The sequence below is a fragment of the Arachis hypogaea genome, chromosome 3 (genome assembly GCF_003086295.3).
Source record: "Arachis hypogaea cultivar Tifrunner chromosome 3, arahy.Tifrunner.gnm2.J5K5, whole genome shotgun sequence".
NCBI classification, from domain to species: Eukaryota; Viridiplantae; Streptophyta; class Magnoliopsida; order Fabales; family Fabaceae; genus Arachis; species Arachis hypogaea.
Window position 1 is genome coordinate 75,546,135 of NC_092038.1, and position 6,715 is coordinate 75,552,849.

General features: G+C 31.5%; 1 long non-coding RNA gene across 1 annotated transcript; it reads left to right on the top strand.

Annotated features, from left to right (window-relative positions):
- The first annotated feature begins 2,607 nt into the window (after nt 1-2,607).
- Nucleotides 2,608-4,999, top strand: LOC140182686 (uncharacterized). Its single transcript, XR_011878719.1, has 2 exons — nt 2,608-3,097; nt 4,193-4,999. It is a non-coding gene; the product is annotated as an uncharacterized lncRNA (long non-coding RNA).
- Nucleotides 5,000-6,715: the final 1,716 nt, after the last annotated feature.

The following is a 6,715-nucleotide window of genomic DNA, read 5'->3' on the forward strand; positions in this document are numbered from 1 at the left end:
ATCCTCGTGGGATCGCCACTCACTCACCTGATTTATTACTTGGTACGATCTAGTGCACTTGCCGGTAAGTTTGTGGTATTCGAAGGTGGTATTGAAGGTGGTGTTGACTTGTAATCCAGTGTTGCCTTATATAGTAAATATAATCCTCTCTCTTTAGCATATTGAGCTACTTCATGGGGACACCGGGAAAAAATTCACAATGAAAAGAGAGGAGTTGAAGTACTATGATCAACCTCCACCTTAACAAAAAATCAACTGTCATGCTAGTGATGTTAAAGAAGCGCTTGTCAGGAGGCAACTCAATTATCCGTATCCTTAGATTTTTTATTTATTTTGAATTTATTTAGTTTGTTCTAATTCTTTATAATTTTTCTTCTTTTTACGTGTGTTTTGGTCATGCAGAGCATTTAAAACAGGAACAGGTGTACTCAGAAGGGATTTCAAACCACCCTGGAGAAGATTGCATTCGGCCAGGGTGGCACTAAACTTGACAATCTCAAGTTTGGCACCATATGTGCATATTTCAAGGAGTTTCCTGTTGGAAGGGTGACGCCAAACTTAGCAATCCCAAATTTGGCGCCAGCAACACATAATTGGAAGAATTGCTTTTGGGAGGGGTGGCGCTAAATTGGATATGTGATGTTTGGCGCCGCACCCACATATTTCAGGGAATTGCATTCAGGTGGGGTAGCGCCAAACTTGGATATATGGAGTTTGGTGCCAAAAAAAAAAATTATTTTTTTTGCCCTTGTATCACTCCCTTCCTCTTTTATAATATTTTTTATTTTTATTCATCCGTGCGCTTTTTTTGTCCATCCTCGTTTTCTGTTTTTCTTTACTTGGAGACAAGCAAACTTTTAAGTTTGGTGTTGTAGAACGAGCTCTCTATTTATCTTATCATCAATGGCACAAATTAAAAAAAAAAGTGAATCATCTTTATGGAGGAGCACAGCCTGAGGAGTGAGATGGCTACCATGATGACTGAGGTGGTTCAATTCCTTTTTCAGTTCCTATTCCTAGCTTATTCTCTTCTTCCAAACTTTTAAACTTTTTCTCTACTAGAATTTTTTCCGTACCATGAATAACTAAACCTCCATTGTTAAGGTTAGGAGCTCTGTTATTTTAATGGATGAATATTATTGTCATTCTTCTCTTAATTAATGCACTGATTTATTTTCAAGGATTGGTTTCATTCTTCATCCTAAGAATTAGAGTATATTGTAAGATAACTCTTTTTCTAATTGAATTCGTATATTGAATCTTGAAAAAGTTAAATCACTTTAATAATAGCTTGAAATCAATTCCTCATAATTCTCTAATTACCTGGACTTAATGTGAGATGTGACATATAATCATCTAATCTTTGGATATTTAGAATTTGTGTCATAAACTAGATTGAATTTAAAATTCTGATTTAAATTAAGTGACCAAAAAATTGGTAGTTGGTTTAGTTAGAAGAGAATTAAATTGCTAAAGGATTAGAATTTAATTAATTAGAATTTGTCATGAATTGAACCTTTGTATGATTAAAGTGAGTGATAAGAACTATTAATTCAAAAATTTAACATTTTCAAAACTTTGACTGTTTTTTCATATTATTTTCACCAACTGTTAAATGCTTGTTTTCTTAATTCTTTGATTCACTCCTTTATGATGATTGAAACTAAAACACTCCATTATATTTGGTTTATCTGACTAGTTTAATTATTTAATTATTGTTGCTCAATCCATTAATTTTCATAAAATCAATACTTATTCACCTGAATTATTACTTAGTATGATTCAATGTATTTACTAATAAATTTGTAATATTCAAAATCCGCACCAAACTTCAAAAACTAAACTAGATAATTTTATAAATATGAGAGACTATTATAGGAATTTATTTTAACTTTATACATATATCTATTATTTTATTTATATATAAAAACATACTTCTCTACAGAAGGTACATATGCAAAGAATAACTTTTTCGCTAGCCGAACAATAAAACAATACCATCGGAATTATCATTATGAAGTCGGAACACTAACCGTACCCCCTATGTATTTTAAACTGAATGAATTTTAAGCTAATAAGTAATTGAGACTATAATATTGTATTATGCAAAATGGAATCGTATAACCTATAATAGCATATTCTCTCCTCAACTTGTTCACGAAAATGATACTAAATCATATCATAATGTTCAACAAAGGAACAAATCTAAGCAATAATTATAGGTCCTCCGATCATAACCTTCAAATAGAATATGGATCACAATTTGTATCACTATTTTGTGAAACGATAATGGTAAGAAGAGAAAAAATAATCGAACTAAATTTATCTTATTTAATATTTATTTATTATAAAATATATTTAAATAAATTTTAATATTTTTTGCTTAATATGTTTAACCAAATGTTTTTTATTTGCGAAAAGGGATAAAAGATTATTTCAAAGAGCCAAACTGATAGAAATTAATTTTATAATAAAAATAAAATTATTGTAATTTAAATATATTGGTGCATGATGTATAATGCATAAGCATAAAAATGTAAGTTTATAATTTTGTAGAAAATCAAAATAAAAAAAAAGGTGAAGTCGTTGCTGCCAACCACGGTCATTATAAGAAAGGGCAATGCCCCCAAATTAATAAGAGTTTATTCTCCTTTTAATTTTTAATTTTTTTTCTTAACTTATATTTTTTATGTTGGCCTCTTCCAAAAAAATTTTTACATCCACCCCTGGCCAACCACAATCTACGTTTTGAAGAAATCAAAGAAAAAGGTGAAATAATTATTGACAAAAACGCAACTTGGATTTTGTAGGAAGGTGCAACCAGAAAGCGAAACATATTGCCATATCCCCTGCAATATTGAGCTGGACTCTGACCATGTTGGAATACGCCAAACGCGACCTGCGTTTTTTAGGTGGTTAGAACAAAGTGGAGGCTACTTTTACAAGAAACCTCGTTGCATGTTGGACATACACGTGTATTTGGGGAGGTCTTTATATATGCGTTTTGACGGTTTTGAATTTGAATGTGAAGGAAGCAAATGTATAACATATTATGCATTGTGTGAGTTGAAGCAAGGAAGAAGAAAACTCAAGTGAGGTGAGAAAGAAACTTCAATGAGTGAGGAGTGAAATTAGTGAGGAAAAATAGTTCGTAATTTTATATTTTTTAAAATACATATTATTAAATTTTTGGATCATCTTTAATAAATAAGTATTTTTTTATATTTTAATTATAAATAAATTAATTTATTTTTATTGTTATTAAAGTTATTAAGAAATTTTTGATATATAATTTAACTGTTGTTATTATTATTAACTCTAATTAGTAGAATGTTATTATTTTTATTAGTAAGTAGAACTATAGTTATTATTACTACCGTGGTTAGTGTTATTATGATTATTATTAATTATGTTATGTGTACATTAAAATTAATTATCAAAGTTAGTTATAAATATAAAATATATGTTAAAATAAAAATATATATTGAAAATAAATTAAGTCACACATATATTTATAGTTTTATACATAAATATATTAGTGACTAATTTTAATAACTGATTTTAGTGTACGAATAATATTTTTGTATTATATTATCATTATTATTGTTAGTTAGTATATTGGTATTGTTATGATGATGATGATAATAATTATATTTTTCCATGAATATTAATTATTATTGTTATTATTATTACTGTTATTATTATTAATATATTATCATTTTAAATAATATATTTATAATAATATAATAATAATAATATAATAATAATAATTTATTATTAATATATCTTTATTATTATGATTTTTCAATATATTATTAATTATTATTATTATTACTGTTAGTGTTATTATTAATTGCTATTATTAATATTAATTGGAATTGTTATTATTAATATATTATTATTATTAATAACTAAATAACTGTACGACTGTTACCATAATAATAATAATAATAATAATAATAATAATAATAATAATAATAATAATTATTATTATTATTATTATTATTATTATTATTATTATTATTATTATTATTATTATTATCAGTAATACTAAACATTATTATTATTATTATTATTATTATTATTATTATTATTAATAATATGTTATTAATATTATTAATTATTATTATTGACACTATTAATATTAGTTTAATAGTGCTTATATTATTCATTATTATTTTTCTTTTTGCAGGATATCAGAAATTTATTGTCCAAAAAATTTGATCCACTAGAAACTTATAATGAGACAGTTGCAGCAGTCCTAGCATCAACCGAAACCAAAACCACAATCACAACAGCCAGCATAGCCGTACATATCACATATGGTAATTCCAATCGAAGGCCACTTCAGTCTGTTGATTGGATTTGATGACATCAGTTTCTCTCAGGTACTGAGAGACAGATTATCTATTTCAGCCATCTCAGGAAAGGCCTGCTGCTTCTGATTCATTTGTTGGTTGTCGCTCCCTCTCAGGTCATGCTAATGACTTTTTGATGGATCAATCGCCGTGTTTTGTGGATCCTCCTTGTCCTTCTACACCATCAAAAACCAAGTTGTTCAATTTGAATGAATATCCACAACAGAAAGTGGGAGTTGGAGGGGATGACCTGCAACACGAGTATTATTATGGTGGAACGAGTGATCCGAACATGAGTGCTTTCGGTATCTATGATATTGGCAGAGCCAGCATGCCAGATGTTGGTGCTTCTGAGGCTTGTGGGGGTGGCGGACCTAGTGGTCTGGATGCGGGTACTTATGAGGGTCGTCCATATAATCTACGGACACAGATTGCTCCCCCAGATAAATACACCCCATCGTATTATTTGAAGAAAGCGGCGATGAAGTAGTTTTCTTTACTTATTGTTCGTTTGAGTTTATATCTCAATGTTTCTTATCATTCCTGTCTTTATTGTTGTACGTTGATTTTATCTTTGGATATTTCTTTCTATTGTTGTGTTTCTTATTGTTTAGTTGATTGTATATTTAGACGTTTCTGTTTGTTCTTGTCTTTATTATTGTAAGTTTGGTTTTGCTTTATTTTAGTGCATATATAAATAAATTTCACATCATGCTTAAATAGATAAAAAGGTTACATAAGAAAGTCCACATGCTTAAAAATGTAACAAAGTTGCATACAAAAGTTAAAATGCATAAATACATCTAAATAGTTGCATAAGAGAGTGAAAAATACACGAGGAAGGTTAACCGCTATTGACCTCCGGCAGAGCTTGGACCTGCGCACTGAGGACATCGACTACGGCTATGTCCCTCCTGTCCACATATAGTACACCGGCGAGGACCACGCATATCCTGTGAATTCTTCTCATTCAAGTAGCGGGTTGACTTCGGTCATCTTTTAGTCATGCGCTTCAATGTTAAATGGCAATCACCTTCACTCCTTCACATCTAGCCCATGTAGATGGGTCACCCATCGAAACAAACTTGCCTCTGTAGACTTTGCAAATTTCAAACATCTTGTACATGTCATGTACATATATTTGCCAATCAAGACGCTGGTTAGAACAACAAACAAGAGCGTGGCAACATGTAAGTCGCTCAACCTGGAAATGACCACAATCGCAACATCGTTGCACAAGGTTAACAATGTACATAGAACCATCTCATATTTCACGAACCTCAAACATCTCATTGTGCCTATCGAACTGATTGATAACAATGTTTCCTACACGTTGAAAACTTTCTTCAACTCATTTAGTGGCAAATTCTTAATATGTGAATCCATTGCCAACGTGCTCATGAGCCTCGACGCTCTTTCGAGTAAACAATTCGTTTAGCCGATAGAAAGTAGACCTAACAATGGTAGTCACAGGAAGGTTGCGCTTACCCTTAAGGACAGAATTTATGCATTCAACCAAATTAGTCGTCATATGACCCCAACGATGACCTTGTCAAATGCTAACACTCATCTCTCAACACCGATCTCATTGCACCATCGTGTATATGCCTCACCTCTCTCTTTAAGCTTTTGGTAGTTTGTGTTGTACTCCTGCTCCGTCCTAAAATAGCTTGTAAAACAAGCCATGTAATTATAAGTAGAACCACAAATTACTAAGGATAGGACCATAACAGCAACTTCAAATACCTATGTTAACCACGAGTTTATGCAAGTATGGAGCCTTAACCCTCCTTAAGAAGTTGGACCCGATGTGCCTAATGCAGAACATGTGTCATGCTCTTGGTGGTGACCATGTATCATTACTGTGAGCTATTACTACATCGATGGAGTTATGGAAGTCAGAAATAATGTCTACGCCATCTCGAATAACAACATATCTGCGCAAATTAGTAAGAAAAAACTCTCACGCATCTGCCGTCTCACCTTCCAGGATGGCAAAAGCAATTGGCACAATGCTTTAGTTCCCGTTTTGTGCCACCGCAACTAAAAGTGTACCTTTATATTTCTCATACAGGTGTGTGCCATTAACCTGCACTAATGGCTTGTAGTGTCTAAATGATGTATACACGGATAGAAGCTCCAAAACACGCAATGGAGAACTCTTATACCATTCACCTCCTTACTCTCACGATAAATAAGGAGAGTTTTTATTTGAACACGAGACCTTGACATCTTCGCAGTCATTGCTTTTAACCATATCGGTAGAGTCTGGTAAAAAACTTCCCAATCATCGAAAATTTTTGCGACCAATTTCGGCTTTTCCAGCCAAGCCCTGTAGTAACTTACAATGTAGTTGG